We start from the raw sequence: 11,945 nt of genomic DNA, 5'->3' as shown, positions 1-11,945 counted from the left end.
ATAAATATTAAATTTGGGAAGCTATGTTCTCCACTAGCAACTGATATTGGCAAATTTAAAAATGAGAGTTAAAAAATCCCGAGACCCAGATAGTATTTAAAAATGTGCCTAGTAAATTATTACTGTAAATACATTGCACTACTAAAACAGGAATCTCATACTAGAGCTTAGAAAACTAAGATTTTTAATTCCGCATACACTGAGTTCATATTAACAGCACATTCCTTACTGTGCTCACTCAATTTCAAAGATAAAGTTTTACAGATGACTACAGTAGCTCACTTTCTTCATAATTCATTAAATTACACATGTCAACGTGGATACTGAAAATTCTCTTAGGAGTATAAACCTTTCTTTGCAAGATAATATTGGTGTTTTCAATAGAGAAAAACAATAAATTGATTTGAAATTGATGAGCTGATTGTGAGATTCTCAATTCACAGTTGAAATGCATGTTGCTCCTGTTTTTTTTTGTTTTGTTTTGTTTTTTCTTTTCATTTTCTGGGTTGGAGAAGTTGCCACCACATTCAGAGACTCTGAAAAATTTACTTGGAATCAATATATATATATAGTGGTTGCTTTTTTTTTTTTGAAACCATTTATTGTTCTCTTTCATTGCTTCTAAGGGCATTATGTACAATGAATTTTGGTGCCTGCATTATATTACTTAAAATATTAATTTACATAAAATATTATGCCAAATTATAACTTGGAAAAGTGAATTTAAAAGTAGATATCTTCTAAAGTATGTCTTTGCCTTGCATTCTAGAAACTATATCCTTATTTATATCATCAGCAATTTTCTGAAGAGCATTATATACTGTGTTTTTTAGAGGCATGATAGCAAACTCAATTTTTCTTTTTTTTTTATTTTTTAAAGATTTTATTTATTTATTCACGAGAGACAGAGGCAGAGGGAGAAGCAGGCTCCCCGCGGAGCAGAGAGCCTGATGCGGGACTCGATCCCAGGACCCTGGGATCATGACCTGAGCCGAAGGCAGACGCTTAACCGACTGAGCCACCCAGGTGTCCTGCAAACTCAATTTTTCTATTATATATTTGACAATAGCTCCAAATTTATTTGGTAAATATAACTTGGATTTGTTCTAGCGTTTTTGTTGGGATTGAAAAATCATTGTATATCTCTTGGATGATATAAAAGTTCACTGGCATCAAAAGTGAATTTTGCTACTTTGTTCACGAAAGAATGGTCTAGAATGTTTTAGAGGATCTTATGTTTCAATATATTATGTATTCCATACAAATTTGTACCATTGTCATATGTCTCATTCACTCAAATTATTTGTATCTGGATTAAGCTCTTTTTGGCAGACAAAAAAAAAAAAGCTAATGTCCACTTAATGCATACAACACAATATCTATTATATAGTAGGTCCTCACAAAATAGTATCTCTAAATTGTCCAAATATGAAATATCTCCATATTGTGATTTATTATATATTAAAATTGTTCATGTTATTTTTCTGCTCTGTGGCGCACTGTTACACTATTGTTTAAAAACAAAATGATACTTACCATTCAAGACCTTCTCTATAAATTTTTTGCTTCTTAAATTCCATTAGATTTTCAGCAGAATCTCAGTTTTACTCTGTATTCTAATCAGGCCATTTCCTAAATAGGTTCTATACTTTCCCACCTACATGCTTTTGCTCATCTCATGCCATTATACTAGATATATCCTAGGGTCTCTTGCCGTCAAACTCCAACCTATCCTAAAATTCTTACGTAAAGAGGTACTTTCTCCATAAAGTCTATCCTAATAGTGTATGTAGGAATAGGCTCTTTAAACTTTCATAGTTCTTTATATAAACCTTGTCTATGATATTATCTTAGAGGTAATTGTGTACTTAAAAAATTATTAGACTACATATCTGATTAAGGGCAAAAACAATGGTAAATTTATTTTTTAATAGTTCTACACATATAGTTACTCAGTAGATACTTGTTAACTTAAATCAATCTTCTTGGCCACAGAAATGGTGAGACAGCAAAGACTTGGCGATGTGAGAAGAACAACTTTAGACTAGAAAGCTGTGCTCATTCAATGGGACTCACAGTAGATTTTTGTTCAACAAATATTTATTTTGAGTGTTCTCTTTGTGCTAGTTGATGTATTAGCATTTTAAGTGTGCAACTGACCTGAGAGGAGGAGACAATAAACAGGAACCTACAGGAACTGTCCCACAAAGATGCAGAACTTTGAAAGAGAATGCGGACTGCTCTTGCTGAGACAAAAGGTTAAATTTTTTTTTTTTTTAATTTTATTTTTTTAAAAGATTTTATTTATTTATTTGAGACAGAGAGAATGAGAGAGACAGAGAGCACATGAGAGGGGGGAGGGTCAGAGCGAGAAGCAGGCTCCCTGCCGAGCAGGGAGCCCGATGCGGGACTCGATCCTGGGACTCCAGGATCATGACCTGAGCCGAAGGCAGTCACTTAACCAACTGAGCCACCCAGGCGCCCCAAAAGGTTAAGTTTTTATTTATCTGAGAGAGAGAGCCAGCTAGTGAGAGAGAGCATGAGTTGGGGGAGAGGGAGAGGGAGAAGCATGCTCCCCACTGAGCAGGGAGCCTGATGTGGGGCTTGATCCCAGGACCCCTGCATCATGACACGAGTCAAAGGCAGACCCTTAACTGACTGAGCCACCCAGGTGCCCCGAGACAAGAGGTTTTAAAAGAAACTTCACCGGAAAATGGCATTAGTTAATGAGGGCCTAAGAGACAATAGGAAAATCTCAGGAGACTAGGTATTGATGCTGTAGAAGAGCCAGAGATGAACGTATCACATTGTAGTAATGATTAGAACAACTTAAAAATCAGATAGTAAATAGGTTAGCCTGGTGATGGGTATTAAAGAGGGCACATTCTGCATGGAGCACTGGGTGTTATACGCAAGTAATGAATCATGGAACACTACATCAAAAACTAATGATGTAATGTATGGTGATTAACAACAACAACATAATAAAAAATATATATATAGAATTGCCAAAAGCCATAAAGAATGCAAACTATGTTCTTCTCCAGAAGACCAGGAACCAGGGACCAGTGCTGTTGCAGAACTTAGCTGGAGGAAGACTGAGACCACAATGGGTGATTATGGGGTTCATCTCTAAGCCAAAATAAGAAGCATTTTTTTGGGGGGGGTGACTAAGATTATCTCCAAATGTAAGAGTCCCACCAATCCTGAAAAGAAACTTTGTGCAATGTCTGCTTTTCAACCTCAAATGGAGATTTAAAAAAAGCAACTGAACTTGGATACTCCACAAGTTGTATCTACCAAGTCAACCTGTGGTTTGAGTTTATTTACCATAAAATAAGAAACATAAACTCTATAAAACCTCTACCCTTTCCATTTTGGCTTTGAGAACAGGAAACTTGAAGATACAGGGACCTTTAGAGGGACAAAAAATAAGTTCTCTTTTATGAAATCCCAGAATGTAAAACAAAACCCAACAAGAAGAAATTATAGAGAGATAGCTTTTAGTTCTATAAAAAAGGAATATCTTCATTAGTTCTGGTTTTGGTAAAATGAAGTAAGCATCATCTACCCTGTCCCTCCCACTGAATGCAGCTAAAAAACTTGGACAGAAAGCAAGGAGCAGCCATCTGAGGGCTCTGAAAAGCAAATAGTAACAGGTAGTTTGGGAAAGAAGGCCAGATTTGGAGGACAGCTGACCTGGTGGTTGGTTTGCCCCTTTTTGTTCCCTCTCCTATGTCCCCTGGCCTGGACTCAGGGCAGCCTGAAACCCAGAAGTGGGCATTGGCATGGATAGACAGGACTCCAAGAGGAACCATCTAGTTCAGACTGGAAGAGTGAGAAAGGGATCTCCTGCTGGTGACAATGACAGCGGTGGGACCCACAGGCACCTAAAACTCAGGGGGAAAGATACCTTTTTCTCCAATCAAAGAACTTGTTGTCTCTAGAAGGTAAGGTGAATCCCTGTGGATTTTTTTTTCTCTCTCCCGTCTTCCTGCCATTTGGACTCAGACCTGGGTGCAGTCAAGGGAAATTCCCTTCAGAGTAGGTAAATAAACCTTAGCCTTCTGACCAAGCAGGAGAACCCAGGGAACTGGAAAGTACCAGGCAGATTTTGCAGAGGGAGGATCTCAGGAAAGTGACCTGATAAAGCTGTTTATGAATTCTTGGGCTCACCCCTGAGTCACAAATGGGTGGAAAGGAATCCGAACAGCACACTAGAGACTTTGAAGACTTAGATGGAACTAAGAGATAAACCACCTCCAGGTGCCAGACTGGCCACTGGGTAGAACACATGTGGAACATATCTGAATATCACATCAAAGGCTTTGAAAATTGAACTAACATTGAAGTTACAACATAAAGGGGTGGAGTGGTGGTGGTCAAAGAATTTCCAACACTTTGAATCTGATAACCAGAGAAATTACTGAGACTAGGGTTGATAGTAACCCTGCCAGCTCTAGTCTCCAGAAGAGAATGAGGATGGGGAACAGATGGTAAAGATTTGGGGATTGCCGTCAATGTTGATCCCTTCCCAACTGGACTACTTTCTAGATCAGTGGCTCTTACGCTGTATTATGTATCAGAATCACATGGAAGGCTTGTTAAACCTCAGATTGCTGGGCCCTACCTTCTCCTACTTCTGATTAAGTAGATTTGCTGGGGCGGGGCTGAGAATTTGCATTTGTAACAGGTTCACAGGTGATGCAGATGCTCCTGGTCCTGGGACCTGCATGCACTATGAGGGTCACTGTTGTAAAATAGCATTGCACAGGAACCAACAGGTTTCAAGTGCATATCATTAATTGGAATTATTGAGAAGCTAGCCAGGATCCTCTGTGACTTTAACCTTTCTGTCTAGCAGTTATGTGTTAGATATTAACCGCCCCCCCCCCGACACACATACCTTGGCCCCTAACCCTAACTCTAACCTCCAGAAACAGCTACTTCTCACATCTCCCCTTCTTTTTCTTCATTTCCTCCCCCTCTACCCCCTCATCCTCCCTCCTCATTCTTTTTTCTTCTCTTTCTCTAGCAACTACTATATTAGCTATTGAAAAAAAAAATGTGATTTTCCTGACCTCCAGGGACAACAAGAACTCCTTCTCTTTATTTGCTTTCCCCTCCCTCTTCCTCTTTCCCTTTCTTCTCCTCCCTCTCTCCCTACTTTTACTCCCTCCTTGTTTTGGATACAATAACAAAACATAGTTGGAATTTTCATCAGAACAATGAGAATTCTCATCAGAATGATGACTCAGAAGAAGCCCCAGAATTTTTCCTCCGGTAATTATTCACAAGTTGTTACAACATGGGACACTGGATTCCATTGCTCATAGATATTGTAATGCCTTTTGGCTCATTTAGTAGTTGGCCACCTACTCCTGAGTTTTCCAGGTGAATAATGGATCTACGGATGGGATTCAGTGGTTCATTTACAATTTTTGTAAACTGAACATACTGGATATATACATACAGAGATATCAATCTCTAGAAAATCAAACTAAAAATCCCTGTATTTGCAGTGAAGTCCACCACTCAACACTGGATGCTCCTTCTGTACTTTTTTGGTCTTTGGGATTTGGGCAGGAGGAAAAGAACGTGAGAAAGGTAACAGGAACTAGTTTTGCCAAGCCCTACAAAGAATAGGAAAGAGTATTTTTGAATGTCAAGAAAGAAAACAAAAACTTTATTTACAATTTTTCTGAAATCAAGAAATGAAGAATGAGTTTGTTTTAATTCTTTTCATAATTTTCCGTTTTAGAAAAATATCCACCAGTAAACTCTTCAGCCTACCTATATAAACAGCATCATAACACTGTACCTGAATTTAATGACCAGAAGAAGTGGAGAAGCTTTATGTACAAAAAACAAGTTCATTATAGGTATTATTGTAAAACTGGAAATATCTAAAATGTTCAGTTTTGGGGAATGGTTTGACTCTGTATCAGTGATTGCTGCAAAAATGTCATATAACAAACAAATCCCAAACCTAGTAACTTGTAAGTATTTATTTAATGATTTTCTTATATTTTTATTTGTTTATACAGGTGATTTTATGTCAGCTGGGGCAGCTCTGCTTTAGGTTACAGGCTGGCTATGCTTGGATCCAGGCTTTAGATTATGTTCGGGTCTGCTGCACAGATCTTGTTTTGGGATTGATGGGTCAGCTGCTTCCTGGGGCATGCTTTCCTCATTGTGATACAGGAAGGCGAGGGGATTAGTCAAACTAAGCAAGCATGTCTGAAACCTGTGTGCCATCATGCCCACTAGTATTCCATTGGTCAGAGTCACGTGACCAGTGTCAGTGGAACCAGCCAATTTACTCTGCCACTGAAGGGATACATGGCAGAGGGAGTGACGACAGAATTGAAAACAACAGTCTAAATCTACCACACTTTTCCAATCACACGATGAGATGTTTTTCTTTAAAAAAAACCTTGTTATTGTGGATAATGGCAAAAATATTAAAGCAGCTAGAAGAGTACAATGAACCCCCATGTACCCATTACTCAGCTTCACTAGTTATCAACTCCTGGCTACCTTTCTTTCATTTATATTTTCATTCACTCCCTTGAGTGGATTATTTAATCTCCTGGATGTCATGCCCTTTAGGATCTATCTCTGAGAAAATTTAAAAAAATTTTTAAGATTTTACTTATTTGAGAGAGAGAGTGTGCATGAGCAGGGGAGGGGCAGAGGGACAGGGAGAAGCAGATTCCCCACTGAGCAGGGAGCCCGATGGCGTCGACACAGGACTTGATCCCAGGACCCTGGGATCATGACCTGAACTGAAGGCAGATGCTTAACCAACTGAGCCACCCAGGAGTCCCTGAGATATTTTTTTTTTAAAAAGCATAGCCACAATCCCTTGAACTAATAATTTCTTAAGAACATGATAGAAATAAAATTCTATAAGAGAGCACAGGCAGGAATTTCTCTGACATTGGCTGTAGCAACATTTTTCTAGATATGTCTCCTGAGACAGGGGAAACAAAAGCAAAAATAAACTATTGGGACTACATTAAAATAAAAACTTCTGTACAGCAAAGGAAACAATCAACAAAACAAAAAGACAGCCTACTGAATGGGAAAAGATATTTGCAAATGACATCTCCCATAAGGGGTTAGTATCCAAAATATATGAAGAACTTACATACAACTCAACACCAAAAACAAAAATCCAGTTAAAAATGGGCAGAAGATATGAACAGACATTTCTCCAAAGAAGACATACAGATGGCCAACAGACACATGAAAAGATGCTCAACATCAATTGTCATCAGGGAAATGCAAACTAAAGCCACAGTGAGATATCACCTCATGCCTGTCAGAATAGCTAAAATCAAAAACACAAGAAATGAGTGTTGGCAAGGATGTGGAGAAAAAGGAACCCTCGTGCCCTGTTGGTGGGGATGCAAACTGGTACAGCCAGTGTGGAAAATGGTATGGAGGTTCCTTAAAAAATTAAGAATAGACTTACACGTACTGGGTATTTACCCAAAGAATGTGAAAACACTAATTCAAAAAGATATAAGCATCCTTATGTTTATTGTAGCATTATTTACAATAGCCAAATTATGGAAGCAGCCCAAGTGTCCTTCAATAGATGAATGGATAAAGAAGTGGTATATATATACAATGGAATATTACTCAGCCATAAAAAAGAATGAAATCTTGCCATTGCAACAGTGTGGTTGGATCTAGAGGGTATAATGCTAAGTATAAATAAGTAAGTCAGAGAAAGGCAGATACTGTATGATTTCACTCATAGCTGAAATTTAAGAAATAAAGTAAGTGAGCACAGAAAAAAAAGACAAAAAAACCCAGCCTCTTAAAAAAAGAACATGATAGAATCTTAGTTATCAAAAACTGTGTCTATAAAAGGTTTGTAATGACATTACATTGTAATTCATTTCCTAATGAATATAACTTTTAGTGAAAAAAGATAATGTATAATTACACGTATGTTAAAAATATGCTGTACAAGAGATCAAATGGAAATTTCACAAAATGTTAAAAACAGTTGTTTTTTAGTGCTGGGAATAAAGTTAGTTTTTTAAGAACATTTTATTTTTATCCATTTAAATACTTTAATAATTATGGATGATTTTTATATATTATATATTATTATTTATATACATTATAGATATATTTATATATATACATATTTATATATATTTATATATTATATTATAATATATATAATATATATTTTTTCATTATAATGAAAATAATGTCAAATTTAAATTTAAACATGAATTTAGGTTGCTGGGCAAGTCAGGTTACTTATATGGATATGCAATCTTCCCCGATAGTCCTATTATTAGTTTACAGGAAAGGAAGCATACAAAATTAGAAAGAGTAGCATACTTGCCATTGGAAGATCTTGGGCATATCACTCAAACTGAGTGTACTCTTCATTTGCCAAACGAGCATAATATAATGACAAACTAGGAACAGTTTGATCTTGAGGATCAAGTGCATATGAGGACATTCTGTAAATGGAAATTTGCTATACAATTGAAAAATATTATTAATATTTCTGAGACCAAATTCCTAGCTAGAACCAAGGTTAATAACTATAATATCATGTTCTAGACAGCAGGCTGTGGGAAATTGTTGTGTTCTTTAATTTCTTATGGTCAGTTGGAAAGAGCACTGGGCTGATAACCAGGGTGGCCTGGGTTCTAGGTCTGGTGTTGCCACTCACTAGCCTGGTTACCTTCTGAGAGTCCTTCCTACTTTTTGTTGTTGTTGTTGTTGCAAAAATTAGGAAGCCGTGTTAGATGATATCTAAGGGCCCTCTATATATCACAAATAATTGTTGGTAAAATGACGAATGCAAAATTTTGGAACTGAAAATTAATTTTTCACAGAAGGCATAATACCAACATTTGCTTGCCGTCGTTAGGTTCATTTGTTTACTGTCTCCGTAGGTTGATGTTCTGCACTGTGTGCAAATTTGGTGAGAGGAAATGGACCAATTAAAATGTGGAAGCCAAGTTTTCATAAAGCAGATGACAGAATAGATCATGGAGTTTTATATTTAGAGCCATGCAGTATATCCAAACAGATCATTTTGGGAACCGTTATGCTGCCTTCAATGTGAGCTGGACTTAATCAAAACATTTAAGTTGAAGTTTTGCTTTTGTTCCTTACTAGCTAGGTGACCTTGGGCAAATGCCTTAACTATCTGGATGCTCCATTTCTCAATCTCACAAATGGGTATCATAATGTCAGTTTAATAGGGATTCTGTTAAAAGGATAAACATGATAATATTCTTGGAATAGCTTTATATATGAAAAAGTTCTGTATATAGCGAAGTCTCTATTTGATGTTCAAAAGGGTAAGTCATCTGGAAGTGTAGCATTGTCTGTTTTCATTCATCTTAATGAAGGAAGCTGGTAAAGGGAATAATCAAAGCCCATAGGTATTAAGAAAGAAGTGAACAAAAGAAATAATTAGTTTCAAAACCTGGACAAGAACCAGAAATGGAAGTTGGAGTTTTGAATGTTGACATTGGAGCAAGAGATTTGTCAGGAGACCAGGCTTCAGCTCAATAATTATCTGTTCCCCAGCTTCATTATCCTGGGCCTTATTAAATGAAGTTAGGACCTTTAGGGATATATATGTGGGCATGATATAATAATTCTCAAATGATACTGTGTGACCTTAAGGCATAATCATCAGACTCAAGAATAAAGTTGAATTTGTTTATTAACTCTAGCAAAGAGAACTCAGATAATAACTGTAAACAAAGACACCGCATACATCTAAATAAAGGATACCAGTCCCCAAATACTGGGGTCAATAGTTGAGAGATATTTTCTTGTTTCATGCATTGGCACAACTCATTTTTAAGACTGCACAATTTTATATTCTTTTTCCTCTTATGTCTTACAGAACCATGATTGATTATCATATCTTGATTATTTTATTCCTCAGATTCTTGATACCTTGGGAAAATAAATATACTGTCTTTCCTAATGATAAAATAAACAATGCTATTAGCTCCTCATGGCAGTCCAAATGTGAACCTTGCTCTCTCTCTCTGGTGCTCCTTTCCAATTCTTATCCTGGGAAACTCTAGCTCATCTCCTCATATGCTCCAGTACCATATCTGTGAAGGCTTGGTCGGTTACTCCACGCTGCAGTCCACTCCCCTCCATGGCTCTCACAGCACTTTATTCATATTTCACTCTTAGCCTTTGTTGCATCAAATCATGGTGGTTTGTTAACATGTTTGTTACCCCCTCTAGACTACAAGCTACTTAGAGAGAAGAGCATGTCTTTTCTCTCTTTAGGTCTCAGGATCTCATCTAATATCTGATGTTGGGTATGGGATGAAGTTAGAAGAGAGATAGGAGGCACTCAGTGCCTGAATTCTTGATCTAATTTTTGACCCACATCTCCTCTCTGAATTGGATGTATGTTTAAAAGACCAAGCCAAGTGGTGCCTGGGTGGCTCAGTCAGTTAAGCGTCTGCCTTTGGTTCAGGTCATGATCTCCAGGTCCTGGGATTGGCCCCATGTGGGGCTCCTGGCTCAGCAGGGAGTCTGCTTCTGCCCCCCTCCTCCCCGCTCATGTTCTCTGTCTCTCTCTGTCTCAAAGGAATAAATAAAATCTTAAAAAAAAAGACCAAGCCAAGAAAAGGAAGTCTTGTGATGATTATTCTTCTCTTTCCTTGTTTTCTATCTCCCCCATTGCTCCATTCCTTCATTTCTTTCATCTTTCTTCTCTTCTCATCTGTAATAAGTAAAAATATTCACAGTCTAAAAAATAAAGTAATGAATTATAACCTATTCATGATTATATGCTGGTATAAATATGTAACTAAATAAAAATTTAAATGAGAGAGCATAGAAAAATCTCCCATACAATACAATTCCAAATAATTTATGTAGATATTCCCCCCTCAGTTGGGGGAGCATGACTCCCTACTCTGTAAGTGTGGGTTGAATATGGTGACTTCCTTCAAAAGAATACGGTATGGAAAAGGAGAAAAGAGAGTAAGTTTACACTGGAGAAACCTGACAAATACTGCCTCTGCCACGTGATCAAAGTCAACATCAACAGTGAGGTCATGTTTACAGTATGTACCCTTGATATAATGTATTGAGAATGACAGTCTACCTCTGCATCTTTCTTCCAAAAACCTGTAACTCAGACAAATTCAATTTGAAGGACATTCTACAAAATACCTCACCAGGAGTTCTCAAACTGCCACAGTTATCAAATATAAGGAAAGTCTAAGAAACTCACAGCCAAGAAGGACCTAAAGAGACATGATGACTGAATGTAGTGTGGTATCCTTGATGGGATCCTTGAACACTTGGACATTAGGTAAAAAAATAAGGTAATCTGAATAAAGTGTGAGCTTTAGTTAGTAATAACATGTCAATGTTGGTGAATTAGTTATGACAAATGTACTGTAGTCGTGTTACAATGGGGGAAATTGAGTGCAATGTGCACACATTCAGTCTTACCTAAAGTAGATATTCCCCGCTCGGTTACTTCTTATTCCTTCACCATGGTTACTGCCTTCATAGCAACTACTGTAGTCTATCATGATCTTTTTTTATTTGTTTACTGCCTGCCCCTCCCATTAGATTGTAACCTTCACAAGGGCAAAGATCTTCTCTGTTCAGTCTGTTGCGTTCCCACTATGTTGGAGGTTGCTATACATAGTAGATGATTAATAAATAGCTGTTAAATGAATGAAGGAAGGAATTATTGATAGTTGTTACCAAGACTTGAAGGATCATTGCAACTGGAGCAGAACTAACTTATTACTTTATGTTATAAATAAGCCATACTTCATGCATTCTCTAAAGAGAGGTAGTAGGGAAAGTACCTTGATCTAGGCTCCATTTCTCTCTCCCTCTCTACCTCTTGTCTCCTTTCTTTCTTTCTTTCTTTTTCTTTCTTTCTTTCTTTCTTTCTT

This window comes from Neomonachus schauinslandi, chromosome 11 (genome assembly GCF_002201575.2).
Source record: "Neomonachus schauinslandi chromosome 11, ASM220157v2, whole genome shotgun sequence".
In the NCBI taxonomy this organism is placed as follows: Eukaryota; Metazoa; Chordata; class Mammalia; order Carnivora; family Phocidae; genus Neomonachus; species Neomonachus schauinslandi.
This window is presented reverse-complemented; position numbering follows the sequence as displayed.